The sequence below is a fragment of the Nycticebus coucang genome, chromosome 7, assembly GCF_027406575.1.
Source record: "Nycticebus coucang isolate mNycCou1 chromosome 7, mNycCou1.pri, whole genome shotgun sequence".
Classification (NCBI taxonomy): Eukaryota; Metazoa; Chordata; class Mammalia; order Primates; family Lorisidae; genus Nycticebus; species Nycticebus coucang.
In genome coordinates, this window is record NC_069786.1 from 127,777,065 (window position 1) to 127,792,783 (window position 15,719).

Here is a 15,719-nt window from a genome sequence, read left to right on the forward strand (position 1 = left end):
CCAGGTGTCAAAAACAAAAGCAAAAAGGCAAGAATCGCTGTGTGCGTGAAGGCCTTTGAGAAGCCTCTGAAAGAGCAGGAAGCCTCCCCCACACACCTGACATTCTAATGCGGGCACCACACTGGGACAGGGAGCTTCTAGCACTTTGGGGGTTTAGAACTCATAATGGCAGCCCACAGAAAGGAGTGTGGCACCAGCTTCATATTTAGGACTTAGGTGCCCAGGAGGCCTCACGGTCCAGACTAGGAGAGGCCTCAGCCTCAGCATGTGTGTCTGCAAGGATAGTGGGGTGGGGGGAACTGCAGCAGGTGCCCCATTGTGCCAGGCCCAAAAGGTTCCCCAGACCCAGCTTGTCGGTCTCAGGCCTGCACAAAGATCTGGGGCAGCTGTGGGCTGATAGGCTCCGAGGGCTCTACAAGCAGAGATTTCTCTGGGGTCCCCCAACTTTGGGGCTGGGAAAGCTGAGACTCAGTCGTGGGTGGCTTTCAGCTGGGAGCCCTCACGGATGCCAGCCAGTTAGGAGAATCTATACTGCAACACAGCCAGGCAGATGCAGCTGCCGTGCCCAGGAGGTGCTGAGAGGCCCTATCAAAGGACCAAGGCATGGAGTAATTTTTAAAGCCTTGCATGTTGTGACTTCCAGGAGTCCACAGGAATAGAAATTACCCAGAGTGAGTCTCAGTGATTCATCCAGCATACTGCTCTTCTCTATAAGTAACAACCTGCGTAACTGCGGGGCAGGGCCAGTTTCTCCAGAGCCCAGTCTCGCCATTGTCCAGTGAAGAGGTTGACAGAAACGTGACAGGCTTTAGAGCTCTCACTGTCCACAATTCTGACCCCTCCTGGGCCTATTGATGGGCAGTACCAAGTCTTCCTGCTCCAGGCCCTAGGCCATAGAGCCCAAGCTGGTCTGGGAGTCAAGACAGGGCATGGGGCAGTCCTACCCCGAGAGAGGCCCCTGCAGCCTCCAAAGGCTGGCTGCTGGGTGAGAGAAGTGGTCAGGCCAGGCCTCCTGGGTGCAGCTGAGAGCAGGTCCCCAGGTGCCTGGAGCCTGCAACACAGGGGTCCCAGAAAGTCCATGCTGAATGGGTGTGGAGAGCTATGTCTTCACTCGGCCCCTCCTCAAAGGGAGCCTCACCCATGTCCCATTCTGGCTACCTTCTTTTTAAAAATAAACATTTTTTGCTGGGCACAGTGGCTCACACCTATAATCCTAGCACTCTGGGAGGCTGAGGTGGGAGGATCCTTTGACTTAGGAGTTCAAGACCAGCCTTAGCAAGAGCGAGATCCCATCTCTACTAAAAATAGAAAAATTAGCTGGGTGTTGTGGGGTGTTGTGATAGGCACCTGTAGTCCCAGATACTCAGGAGTCTGAGGTAAGAGGATCACTTGAACCCAAGAGTTTGAGGTTGCTGTGAGTTAGGCTGACACCATGGCACTCTACCCAGGGCGACAGAGTGAGACTCTTGTCTCAAAAAAACAAAAACAGAAACAAATATTTCTACCGTATAACAGTTACTTGTTATTTAAATTTTTGAAAATATACACATGGTCTAAATACATATGTAGACATGTAGTAAAATGTCTCTGCCTCATGCCCTCGAATCCAACTCGCACCTACCCCGCAGGGCACCGCTCATATTGCCCCGGAGTTTCTGAGCCAGCATAGGCACACGTGAGTTTCCTATTTTCCCCTTCATTAGACACAAACAGCAGAGCACTGCGTGTGCTGTTTGCAGTACATGGCGACTTCCGCCACCCTTTCCTGAAGAGCGGTGCTACTGGCCCTCACCAAAGGAGAGATGGGGACATGTGTCCAGAGAGGGTTGAGCTCCTAAGGACTGGAGCAGGCAGGGACTCGCCCCTCGCCCTGCCACAGCCCCGGGTAGTCATAACAGGAAGAACTTTCTTTCTCAGAAAGTTTCCCTGCAACCTCCTGGAACTGGCCATCCTGTCCTGCCCACCTCTCATCATCCAGAACAAACCAGAGGCTTTTGGGTCTGGGCAGGTCTCTACCTACCCTGCAGAGGAGATGCCCAAGCAATGGGGCAGAGGAGCACATAGCTCTGACTTCACCAGGTGGGGCAGCGTCAGGGTCCCAGGAACCAGATTAGGGCATAGTATGAGCCATTCTGACCAAAGAGCTACACCTGGGCACACACCATGGCCTCTCCTGATGCTGATTAGATCTGCTCCTTCAGTGACCAAAGACAGCAGCCTCCTGGCCCTTCTCCACTCCCACCGGGCAACCAGGGCCCCCAGCTCTCCTCCTGCGTAGGCTCCAGGGTCGAAAAAGGAGTTCTTCTCATCCCTGAGTGAACCTCTAGCCTCACCAGGATTCCTTGTTCCCACCAACTCTGACCCCTCCTTGACATCGCCAGAGGTCCCAGCTACCAAATTTGCATTTGGTTATTTCCTGGGGACATGGGCGGGGGGAGGGGAGAGGAGGTGTCCAGGTGATGGACCCTTTTGAAATATTTATATTCTCTTCCTGATTTCTTTTGCATAAAGTATACTCTTTCCTTTGCCCACCTGCCCAGGGGGGCTTAACACTGGAGTTTCTATCCTTCCTACTTAGCGTAAGGGATTCTACCCTACTCCATCCTTTCCCACCCACTCCTATGTAGGGGAGATGTTTGTATCTTTGTTTTGCTGCATGGAAATTGTTGATTTGGGTATAATACCATAGAATGTGCTTTTGTTCCTGTGAAATCTTTCATTTAATTTTGATTTCAAAAAAATCCTAGATGGAGGAGGATAAAAATTCTCCTGCAGGCCCGGTGGCCATAGCTCAGTGAGTAGGAAGCCAGCCACATGCACCAAGGCTGGCAGGTTCGAGCCTGGCCCAGGCCTGCTAAACTACAATGACAATTGCAACCAAAAAATAGCCAGGTGTTATGGTGAGTGCCTGCAGTCCCAGCTACTCGGGAGGCTGAGGCAAGAGAATTGCTTAAGCCCAAGAGTTTGAGTTTGCTGTGAGCTATAATGCCATGGCACTCTACCGAGGGCGACATAATAAAACTCTGTCTCAAAAGAAAAAAAAAAAAAAAAATTCTCCTGCAGTACCCAGGGCCTGATAGGTGAGGGCTCCCAGGTGGTCCCTGACTGCCTTGGCCCTCACCCCTGCAGCCCCCAAGTCTCCTGCAAAGCTCTTTGTCCAAGGGCCTCCTGTCCCAGATGTAGAGGTCTGTAGCTCTGCGGCTAATGCCATCAGCTGTCTTCCTGGGAGAGTGGTATGCTGGCTGAGTTTTCAGTTCCACCTCCCATCCTCCTGACCCTTCAATGAGACTTCATGACAGACGGTGACAGCACCCCCCACTGCTTACCTTGCATGTCCTAAGTATCAGTCAGTGGGCCACACTTTATAAATAAAACCAGTTCATTCTCCAAACAACAGTTGATAGTGTATTACACTATCAACAGCCTCATTTACAGGGGGAGGAAATGAGCACAGAGAGCTGAGTAATGTGCCCAGGTGTGTGCCATGAGCGCAGAATAGAGCCGGCTTTGGATGTGGGTGGTGGCGCCTGAGTCCAGACTTGTCCAACCATGCCCCCTGTATCCACAAGCACCCTGTCCCCTGTAATCCAGCCTCGCAACACCACCTTCTGCTACTCTCACCCCCTACCCACTGGCCCCCACCCCAATGGGGCCCCTCTGCCCTGAAGGCCCCCTTTCCTCTCCCCCTCTGCCCAGGACACCCCCAACCTGGGCCAGCCCCTGCCCCTTCTCTGCCACACCCCCAGGCCACTAAGCTAGTGGAAAATGCCCCAATAGGTCAAAGGGATCCCCTCAAAATGGTGGCCTTGGGAAAGCCCCAACCCAGCCTTAGCCCTGTCTGAGGCCACTCTGCACCTCGACAGCCCTCCTCCTGTGCCTTGCCTCATAGAAAACTCTGGATTCTCAGGCGCAAAGCTCTGGCCCCTGGTCCCACAGAGCAGCAGTTGGTTGTCTGAACCCAACCAACAATTGGCAAAGGTGTCTCCACTGCTTCGAGAAACTGGTCTCCACCACCAGCCCGGCCCATCTGCCTCCTGGGGAGCCTGCTGTGTACGGGGGTATTGAGAGGGCAGGGAAAATGTCAGAGGATGTTGCAAGGATAAAAACTCATTCCCTACTCTGTAGGTTTTGAAGGTAGAAAATTACAAACTGGATGGATACTTGTTCTATAACCTAAGATGACCAGAAGTCTCAATTTACATATTATATAATTTTTAAATTAGAGATATCTGTAAAGATGTATTAAATTCTGTTACATAAGGCACACAATATTACACAGAAGAAAAGCTATTATGGAAGGAAAAGTGTTCAAAGTTCATTAAAATAATTGGATCTACACCTCTTCTAAATGAAAAGAACATGGTATGAATATTTATAAGGCCAAAGTACAGAGACCTCTTGATTAGATGATATACCCAAAGCTCTGAATTGAAAAAGGTTCTAATTACAAGGACAGGCTCCACACAGGGCCCCCACCCATCTGGCCCCTCCCTGTCTCTTCCAGCTGCCCGACTGCATCTGCATGAGACCTCATCTCTTAAAATTTCTATCCATCACCCCAAACCAGCCTCTCATCTCACTCCATAAGCACATCACCTCCTGGCCTCCAGCAAAGAAGCACACCCACCATGGGCTCACTAGCCCAGCCAAGTCCCACCTCCCACCAGCTGCCTCCTCACCAGAGAGCCTGCAGCACCCCGAAATCTGTGCCCTGCTCTCATCACCTTCTTCCTGCCAGAGGCCCCCTCTCTTCACTGTTCCTGGCCCTCCCTGGCTCTTCTCTGACCTCCAGCCACCTGGGCAGCCTGCTTGACTGTCCCCCATTCTTCTTTCCCTTGAGCCTTCCTGGAAACCTCCATGAAGTGGACCTGCTGGGTATGGGAAGCTGACCACATTGGGTAGTTGCCGGGCAGCTCCAAGAGCCCCCCTATCCGCAGGGAGTCTTCAGCCACCTGGGGGCTAGCCTATGACACTGGGCAGTGCCCTCCTCAGAGATGTCCATAGGCCAGAGAAAATGTTTCCCAGGCTCTCCATGCCACTGGAGGCAGGTGGCTGGACTCAGGGGACTCAGCGTGTCTTTCCTAGCAGGCCTGGACCCTCCTCATGGCCAGACCCACCCCTCACAGAGGAGGAACAGCAGCACCTGAGCCTGGAGTACACCCGCTCCATAGCCAGCAACCCTGGGATGGGGGCCGTGGCAGCAGTGGGTGTGAGCCCTGATATAAAAGGGGGGTAGGGCTGGGGGGCTGGGTCCTTTAGGGGAGGCATGGCTAGGCCTTCCCCACTGGAGTTTGGCCTCAAAAGTCCCGGAGTTGAATTTCTGAGGTCACATCCACAGCCACCGTAAAGTTTCCAGTCACCGCACAAATGCTAGGTCAGGCTGCAGTCACCCCTTGTCAGGCCCTACTCCCCCAACCCCAACCTATATTATCGACTGGGGTCAGGCTGCTTTCCATGTCCACCTTATAAACTCTCCTTTTGGGGGGCTAATTAACCAGATTGCCTCTATCCTCCTGGGGACACCTCATTGCTCTGGCTATTTCTCTTCCTGTACCCTAAAACACAAAAGCACAACTGCCTCCCTCCTGGGATGACAGAACGTGGTGATTTCTAACCCAACCTTAGCTCCACAATCACAAGTCCTTGGTCTGCTTTAGGGCCAGGGCCTCTCTGAGCCTCCCTCACCAAAAGCAGTAAAATGAGCTCAAATTCCATGTCTTTGGGTCCCCAGCCACTGTCTCAGCCCTCATGGATGTAAGCCCAGAGGCCAAAAGTGAGATGACCGGCCACTGTCAACAGTGTGAGTCTCCTGGTGCCAGTGAAAGACCTGGGGAAACCCAGCCCTGGCCAGCCTGTGATGGCCAGCCTGTGATGGTCAGCCCCCCACCCCCACCCCCAATGCTCCCTTCCCCACCCCCACAACACACTGGGGTTCTGGGAATCACCTCCTGGGCAAGACAGCCAGCCCCCTCGGGATGGTTAAGCATCGGGACTCCTTAGCATGGCCCTGTTTGCTACTTGGGATGGGGTGATGGGGACCACCTGCTTGGGTTTGCCCAGGACTGAAGGGATTCTGGGGGAACTCTACATGTGCTGGGTTCCCTGACAAGGTAGATGAACTGGCCGGTACAGGTCAGCAAGAGAGCTCAGGCGACTGGCCCCCCTCTTCAGTCTGAGGTTTCACCCTGACCCGACCCCCAGGGAAAGGGGTTATCCTGTTGGGTTTTGGCCCCTCCACCCCGCCCAGGACCCCTGCTTCCCTGACTGTGCCCAAGGCGCTTCTTGGGTCCCAGGCACGAGTACCACCTGCACCCCCACCTGGACAAACAACACACAGGCCCCTTCATGTCAGACACGTGTCACACGGGTCTAGGAAGAAACACCAGGGGCAGTGAGGACTTTTCCTCTCTCCCTCAGAGATGGCTGGCAGGCACCTCGGTTTCAGCACCACAGTGACCACATTTCCAGGAAAAGGCTCCCAGCGCCATGGTCAGACAAAGGGGGTGTGTGTTCCTTTTGCTGTGCTTGGTCACCAGCACACGGGAATGTCTGGAACACATCAGAGAAGGAGCCTTGCGTTACCCGGAGGCGGGCCGGTCTCAGAAAACCAGAGTGTGTGGTCCCCGGGCCCGTCAGTGTAGGCTCCTGGCTGGATGAGGGGCCCGGGGAGAGAAGGAGGATGGGTCTCCATGGGCCTCTTCATTATTTTCTCTATCAGGACGTTTTTCCTTCATAACAATTAGCTCCAGGGGAGCCTCAAATGGGCAACTCCTTTTGGCCAATACAAAGGGGGTTTTGCCCAGTGAGTTCAGTCCTGGGGTCCTGAAGAATTGTGCTGTGTGTTGTTGTCTTCCCTTGGGCCTTCATGGGCTCACAGCCAGAACTGTGCACACCCACCCAGATGCCAACACACATACCCAGAGCCACACAAAAATATCCCATGGTACACACATGCTCACACACACAAATTCATCCAAAGACACGCGGAAGCACGTGCACTCGTATGCACACACACACACGTCATGCCCCCAGACTCACACACATGCTTGTGTTCCCATAGGCACATACACAATGACATAGGTACAGACAAATCACAGGAGGGGCCTACAGGGGAGGGAACTGGGAGGCTATAGAGGGCTCCAGGCTCAAAGAGGCCCCCCTAGACAGCCTCCACTTCTAGCCAAACGCTCTCCTGTACCCCACCTTATAGTTGCCCCCAGCGAGGCTACAGGAGCACCATCCCACCCTGGCTGGACGCTGGTGGCCAGCTGCAGCTGCCCTCTGAATGTCTGGGACCCACAGTGGGCAGGACCCTTTGCTGGAAAAAAGACAAGTGCCAGGAATTCCCCAGCATCCAAACTGAACCCAAGGAGGTGTAACGGAGGACCTGCCCCTCTCCCAGACCTAGGACGCTCAGCCTGGAGTGTCCTCCCATGTCCATGTGTTCCCAGCACCCCTGCCATGGCCAGATGCGTGTCTATCATTGTCCCTACACCATTTCTTGGCCACTAGGACCGTTGTACCTGATGACTTTCCCTATTTTCAATGGTCTCACCAAGCAGAACAGGACTGTGGCTGGAGGAAGCTTGGGGATAAATGTGGTCCCAGTCCCACCTCCAGCTCCAGATCACATGCCCCTTTGTCTTCCTGTCCTTCAGGGGTCAGGTGGAATAACACCCACCCCCCAAGAAGGCTTTCCCAGACCCCCAACCTGAGTTAGGAGTATCCTGTTATCAGCTCATATCATCATTAGAGAGGGAAGGAGAAAAAGAGAGATAGAAACAGAGAGGGCCTGTCTGAGGCACAGCTGTGCCACTGTAGCACTCTGTAAACTGAAGCCACAGTGGACACAGCCCCAGGCCATGCCTGGGCTAGAGCCAGGGCAAGGCCCCTTTACAGCCTGAGTCTGCCCATGTTAGGCTGCATCTGGGCCCCTGGGACAGCACCTTGGCTGTGTCCCTGTCCAGAGCCTTCCCTGGAGCTTCGCTGGCCAGTGCCCTTTGGTACAGCACTCCTTTCTGGGCATGTCCTCCCCTCTCCCAATAGCCTCTCCCTGGGGCAGGGGGGCTTGGATGCGAAGAGATATCTGAGCTCAGGAATTTCCTGGAATGAACAAAGATATCCAAATTCGTCTCTGGGCATCCTCAGCCCAGGGGACTGAGACAGCAGAGGCAACAAGGACCTGGAGAGCTAAGAGCTGGCCTCTTGGTAGGGGTCTGTATTAGGAAGGGGTGGGCCAGCTGAGGGGTCCCCAGGCTGCCCCTCTTCTCCCTGGCCCTACTCCAGGGGCAGAACCAGCAGGAACAGTCAGGTGAGAAACCTCTCCAGGAAGACTCCGTCTGTCGTTCCTGATTCCCCTCAGCATCCTGTGCTGTCTGGATTCCAGAGAGGACAGGGGAAACTTCACAGGACAGTGATGGAAATTACTTATGACTGGATGCTGGACTGGGGCAAACCCACATCCCTCCCACACACGACCAAAGGACCTTCCTTGGGACTTTCATGAGCTAATGACCTAAAAAAAATAAAGAAGTGATGGTCCTGCACACATGAGTCATGAACTGAGATGTGCGCCTGCCTCACCAGAGTGGAGCCTCAGCTTCTGGGCAAACCCAGGTGTGGCAGCGAAGGAAGAAGCCTCGAAGGGGGGAGTCGGCAGGGACAGTGGAGACTCGGATTCCAGTACCCACTTCAGGTTACCCCAGAGGGAAATGCTGTCCGTAGCAGAGCTGACTGTGACACGCAGTACATGAGTTAACACTCAGAGCGAAAACGAGGATGATTCAACAACGATGTCGTGCAAAATGTTTCGCTTTAACTGGAGGTGAAGAAAATCTTTCTAGAGTGGAAAAAATAGGAGGCTGAGGCAGAAGGATGGCTTGAGCCTGGGAGTTGGAAGTTGCACCTCATTCTAGTTCAGGCAACAGGCTGAGACTTTGTCTCAAGCCACTGTCCCAAAGGCAAGAAGGCCCACTGCCTGCTCTCCTAATGGCCATTCAGCCCCTCTCCCAGACCTAGGATACTCAGCCTGGAGGGTCCTCCCACGTCCATGTGTTCCCAGCACCCCTGCCATGGCCAGATGCGTGTCTATCATTGTCCCTACACCATTTCTTGACCACTAGGACCGCTGTACCTGATGACTTTCCCTATTTTCAATGGTCTCACCAAGCAGAACAGGACTGTGGCTGGAGGAAGCTTGATGTCTTGCAAGTGGCAGGCACTGTACTAGGCCCTACAGAAGCACAGATGAACTCAGACACCATCCCAAATGCAGGTATTCGCTGCCTGGGGAAGAGCCAGGTAAAGGTTCCCCATATTCTTCTCCCCAATCCTCTATGAATCGGAGCAAGTAGGCAAGCTGGAAGCTTCCTTCTTTTCTCCCACCAGCATCTAGAGCAGTGATTTTCAACAGCTGTGCCACGGCACACTGGTGTACTGTGAAAAATGTTAAAGATTATTAATTAAGGCTGGGGCCTGTGACTCATGCACTCTGGGAGGCTGAGGCAGGAGGATTGCTTACACTTAGGAGTTTAAGACCAGGCTGAATAGGAGTAAAACCCCATATCTACTCAAAATAGAAAAACTAGCTGGGCATCATGGCAAGCACTTGTAGTCCCAGCTACTGGGGAGGCTGAGGCTTAAGCCCAAGAGTTTAAAGTTGCTGTGAGCTATGATGATACCTTGGCACTCTACCCAGGATGACAGAGTGAGACGGTCTCAAAAGAATTATTAATTAAATTATTTTGAAAGAAGTTCAAAACACAATAAGTATATTAAGTGTATTCTTTTTTAATCTTTTTTTTTTTTTTGGATGAACATAATTTAAGTGTGCCGTGGGCGTTTAACTACAGGTTCGAGTATGCCATGAAATAAAAAAGGCTGAAAAACACTGCTCTAGAGGAAGGAATCACATCTGCCAGGCTAGGTCTCCAGCTTCCTTTGAGACAAATCCCCTTTGAGGACAGAGCTGACAGGAGAGTAAAGCAGACAGAGTGGCTGAGGTGACTTGTGCATAAATGGTAGGGGTGAGGAGAGGAAGGCCAAATTCACAGAACAGACGAGGGGCGGGGGTGTGGCTGAGATTTAAGAAAGAGAGAGGCTGAGGGAGAATGACCGACCCGAGGCAGGCACTGCCCTCCGCGGGGAGAACCTTCAGAGGGCACCGCTAGGGTTTCAGTTATTTGCTGTGTGTTTACAACGTGTCCCCAGACAGCGATCTCTTTTCTTCAACGAATCACTGTTGTGAAAAGCAAAGAAAAAAGAGGGGGGGGACAGTGCTAAAGAATATACCGTGTATCCTCGTTTGGGTCCTGGTTAGAACAAACCAGCCATAAAAAGACACTTTTAGACACCTGGGGGGAATCTGATGATGGATTCTATGGCGGATGTTGTTGAAGATTGACTTTTAATTTTGTTAGCTGTGATGATGGCCTGGGGGGTGCTTTAAAAAGTGCCCAATATTCAAATATGGAATCAACCTAAGTGTCCATCAACAGATGAATGGTTAAAGAAATGTGGGATATATATACAATGAAACACTATTCAGCCTGTGTCCTGTCATTTTCGAGAACATGGACTAATCTACAGGATTATGTATGGGGAACTAAGCCAGACACAGAAAGACATGACCTTGCTTATGTGTAGAATCTGCAGAAGTTGGACTCAGAGAAGCAGAGAGTAAAATGGGGGATTCTGGGGACTGGGGAGTGTGTGGAATGAGGAGATGTTGGTCAAAGGGCTTCAGTGAGACAGGAGGAATCCGTTCTGGAAGTCTACCGTACAGCATGGCAACCACAGTTAATGTGCTGTGTACTTGGAAATTGCTAAAAGAGTAGATCTCCGATGTTCCCACCACACTCAAAACCAGATAACGATGTGAGCTGATGGCCGTGTTAATCAGCCTGATTTAATGATTTCATGGTGGATACACATATCAAAACATCGTGTTATATGCCGTGTATATATTTATGGTTTTTCCTGTCCTTTATATCATAAGAAAGCAGGGAGAGGGAAGTGTTCTCATTGAAAGGGGTGCACCTGAGGTCCTAGGCCAAGATGCCACGAGGTAAAGGTGAGTGGGTACGGGGACAGCAGGCTGAAACACAGCTGGCAGAAGTTCCGGAAGTTGAAAACATTGAATTTTTTTCTCACATCTAAATAGAGATTTCATGACATTTGAAATAGGCTTTTCATTATTACTAATACCATTCAAAAGATGTAACATGCATATTTTTAAAACCTATCTTCACACGTAATGTGAAGTTGATGGTGCAAAGCTGAGCAGGGTGTTCCAGGGGCTCAGGGGATAGCTGCTGCAGCTCTGGCAGGCAGGCCCCAGAGACAGGCCACCATGGCTGCTGGGCACTCAGTGTGGCTCTTTAGAACTCCATCAGGGTTCTTTGAGATGCTTCCCCAAACTAGAGAGCAGAATCTCCTAGTCACTTCATACTTTAGGGAGCCCCCAAAGTAAATAAGAATTGTCATGGGTTCCTGCTGAACTAACCCCATTGCCGATTTTCCTATGTTGGCTTTCGAGTGTCCAGCTGTCTGACAGCCCTGTCACACATGGCCAGACCACAGATTGACACCTGCCAGCCCCTGCCCAGCCACTAGCTACTCAGTTTGCCTATCAGCCTCCTCTTGGTCTATACCACTGTAATTTTGCTAGTTATGGGACTATTTTACTGAGGTTAGTTTTGTATATGTGAATGGAAAATGGGAAAAAGTGAGTGTTGACAACAGTGATAGGAAACGACCTGAGCACAGGGGAGATGGAGACAGAACTCGGGTGTGCTGAAGCAGCGAAGCTCAGGCCCAGTGGCAGTACCTGGGACTGCCGCCAGCTGGCTGTGCTCCAGCGTGAAGGGCAGAATTAAAGATCCCGCTGGCAGGTGAGGACTGTGTCTAAGTCGCTGGGTGCCACTGGGGATCTGGTTACAGTTTTAGCTGCAGGGAATGAAACTAATTCCACACTTCCTACCTCTTTCCTGATAAAACTGGGTCTGGTATTCAACTTTGTGACTTTATTGCTGCTTATTTAATTTAATTTTATGTTATTTTTATTATATTTTTTTGAGATGGAGTTTCACTTTGTCACCCTGGGTAGAATGCCGTGAAGTTCACAGCAACCTCAAACTCTTGGGCTCAAGTGATACTCTTGTCTCAGTCCCTCAAGCAGCTAGGACTACAGGCACCCACCACAAGACCCAGCTATTTTTTAGAGAAGGGGGCATCTAACACTTGCTCAGGCTAGTCTCAAACCTGTAAACTTAGGCAATCCACTCCATCTTAGCCTCCCAAATGCTAGAATTACAGACATGACTTGTTTTATTTTATTTTATCTTAATTTAAATTTTTTTAACGCAGAGTCCCACTCTCTTGCCCAGGCTAGAGTGCCATGGACTCAGCCTAACTCACAGCAAGCTCAACCTCTTAGGCTGACACTATCCTCCTGCCTCAGCCTCCTGAGTAGCTGGGCCTACAGGCCCACCACAACACCCAGATAATTTTTCTATTTATAGTAAAGACAGGGTCTCACTCTTTCTCTGGCTGGTCTTGAACTCTGAGCTCAAGCAATCCTCCAAGCTTGGCCTTCCAGAGTGCTGTGATTACAGGTGGGAACCACCACACTTGGCTTGATTACTGTTTTAGATGCTGTTTTCTATTGCTTGTCTCCCAGGCATGGCTCCTAGGACAAGACCCAAATCAATTGTATTTTTTAACTTTTTACTTCTTCTTCCCACTTTTCTCTTTTCTTTCCTCTTTTTCTAGCTTTCTTCCTTTTTCTCTTCTTTCTCCTCCCTCAGCCTTAACCCTCATAACAAAAGCTGTACAAATAACGAAACCTTCTCTTCTTCACATAAATCGAAATTTTTTCTCACATCTAAACAGAGATTTCATGACATTTGAAACAGGCTTTTCATTATTACTAATACCATTCAAAAGATGTAACATGCATATTTTTAAAACACATCTTCACACGTAATCAAAGAACTGAAAATGAAACAGATTTTTTTTCACATCAGCTTGGCAAAGCTTCGTGTTGGCAGAGGTCTAGGGAAGAGGACATCCTCATGTGGTTTCTAGAAGGCAATTTGGCAACAAGTACCCAGGGCCTTAAAAATAGCCTCCCCTTTGACCCAGAAATGCTGACAGCTCCACTTTATACCATTTGCAAATTGCAGCTGCCTGGAATCTTGAGAACTAGAAAGTTCTAAGAGCTGAGAAACTAAGATTGAGAAAAACATCTCCCCTTTTCATTAGACCTAGAGAAGATTACATTTGGGGACAGAGGGATGTTACTAGACTTTATGTAAAGATGACCTGGTCAGCTCCAGTGGGAGCTGTGGGCAAACCCACCCGAAGCAGTGGGCCAGGCCCTGCAGAAAGAGGGAGAGCCCAAGGCAGGTATAAGCTTAAGTGCCAGGAGCCACAAAGCTAGTGACCAGTGGTTACTCTGTGTTAAAGAGCTTTCGTGTTGTCCACTTGTAACAGTTGATTAAAAGGTGTGTCCTGGTCTCAGCCATGAGACCCAGAAGTCAGCTGCAATCTGGCCAGGCCTAGAGTGCTGGGTGGAGAAGACCAAGGCCCTCTGTGGGATGTTCTTTCTATGTCTGGAGATGGCTAAAGCCCGCTCACGTTTTTTGTGAGTTCCCAGGGCAGGGCTGCTGATACCTCCAGGTCCCTTCTGCCACCAGCCTCTGCTTATACCATGGTGCGTCTGGCCACCCTGGCTTGTCTGCTTCTTTCCATGGTCCCACCAAGACCCCCCTGCCCACAAGGTGGCCTAGGCACTTCTGAGCTCTGGGGGCTACAGAGAGATAGGGAGATCTCACATCACAAAAACATGAACTTTGGGCTGTTAGTCATCTTCACAGCTGATGGCCCACAGCCAGCCTGGCCTCACAGGACCCAGCCTCTCACTGGCAGGCTCCTCTCCCCACACTGCTCTCCTGACCCTTCTCTCTCCCCTCCTCCAGCCTCCCTCAGGGCATGTGAAGCCTCTGAGTGGTGGCCCAGGCTCGTGCCGATACCATGCCCTCTGGTGCCACTGTCTACCCAAGGGTTGTCAGGGTGTTTCCCCAGGTAAGAGGACCTCTGATGCCAGCTGTTAGAGAGACAAAGTTCTCACCCTGTGATGCTTGGGGCCACCCTGGGAGTGCAATGGCCAAAGGAGATTGTGTACCTCGAAAATGCTAGTCCCCAGATGGCCAGAAGTAAGAGGGGAGAGATGGCTAGCTGAAGTGACCAACAGCAGCCAGGGAGGTTTTGTCTGGATCCTGACATATTCCTCAGGGTTTCTGGGGTGGACACAATACTGCCACCTCCAAATATGTCCATGTACTAATTCCCAGAAACTGTGAATATGTTAAATTACATGGCAAATTTATGAATATGGGAATATGTTAAATTATGTGATAAATTAAGGTTGCCAATGGAATTAAGCTGACCTAACAGTGGAGAGAGATCCTGGCAGGCCCAGTGTAATCAACTCTCAACTCTCTCTTCTCTCCAAGGCAGAGAAGGGGGCAGAGAAGTCAGAGACTGTGAGAAGGGCTCAACCCACTGTTACTGGCTTTACAGAGGGAGGAAGGTCCATGAGCCAAGGTTCGCAGGCAGAGCAACCCCTGAACTCTGCCAGCACCTTGATTTTAGCCCAGAGAGACTCGTGTTGGACTTCCGACCTCCAGAACAGCAAAATAACAAATTTGCATTGTGTTTAGAATAAGTGTTTCAAGACAATGATTATCTGGTAGTTTGCTACAACAGCAACAGGAAATTAACACAGCTTCCCAGGCACTGTCAGGGGAAGAGTACCTGGTAAAAGTCTGCACATCCTGTGTCCCTGGATGGGGCCTCAGCAGATGGCAATGGGACATTAAGGGCAGGATTATCTAGGAAGTAACAGGGGCTGGAAGCATGCGGGACTCAGGTGCCCAGCATGGACCTCCTTACAAACCTTGAGTGTGAGTCTGGACACGACCTGGGAGTGAAGGCCGGCAGTCCCCCAAGCCTCCTGCAGCCACCTTCCTCTGGGGGGTTCACTGGAGGGTTCCTCAGCCTTGGAGGCTCAGAGATGGATGGGCAGACCTCAGAGCCCGCTCACATCAGCCTAGCTCACTCTGGAAACCTCAGCCTCCGAGGCTGCAGGCCCACTAGCTTCTGCTTAACTGGGCTTGGTCTCACTCAAGCTGAGATACCCAGGAAACCAAATCATAACCAGAAGGCTTCTGAGCAGGTTCGTGACTTGAATGTTTTACAGCCCCTGCTACATGGCCCCATCATCATGCCCACAGCAGCTGCCCTGGCATCAGGCGGGCCAGCCCCAGACAGTGTAGATAGCACTGCCAGTGTCCAGGACCGTCCTTTCTGAGTGTTTCCAGAAAGACAGCCAAGCCCTGGCTCCAGCCTGGGAGCCATTCTGTTTCATAAAGGGAACTTGGCTTAACTCTTCCAGCCCCCTTTCTGCCAGCTTTCAACCTTGTCTTCTTTCTCTCTTTTGTATGTCATTGGCAGAAGCCTCCAGTAGTTTCTACGTGGTGACAGCATCCCCTGGCTTATTTAGTTCTTGAAAAAAAAAATCCCTGGAGATGTGTGGCTTGGGCCAGTGTGCTCCAAACTTGCTCTGGGAGCGTGGGTTCTTTGCATCCCAGTGGGCTGCCATGGGCCACCTGTCTCTTAGCAACAGTAGCCCCACCAGGGTTGAAGGCCTGGCACCT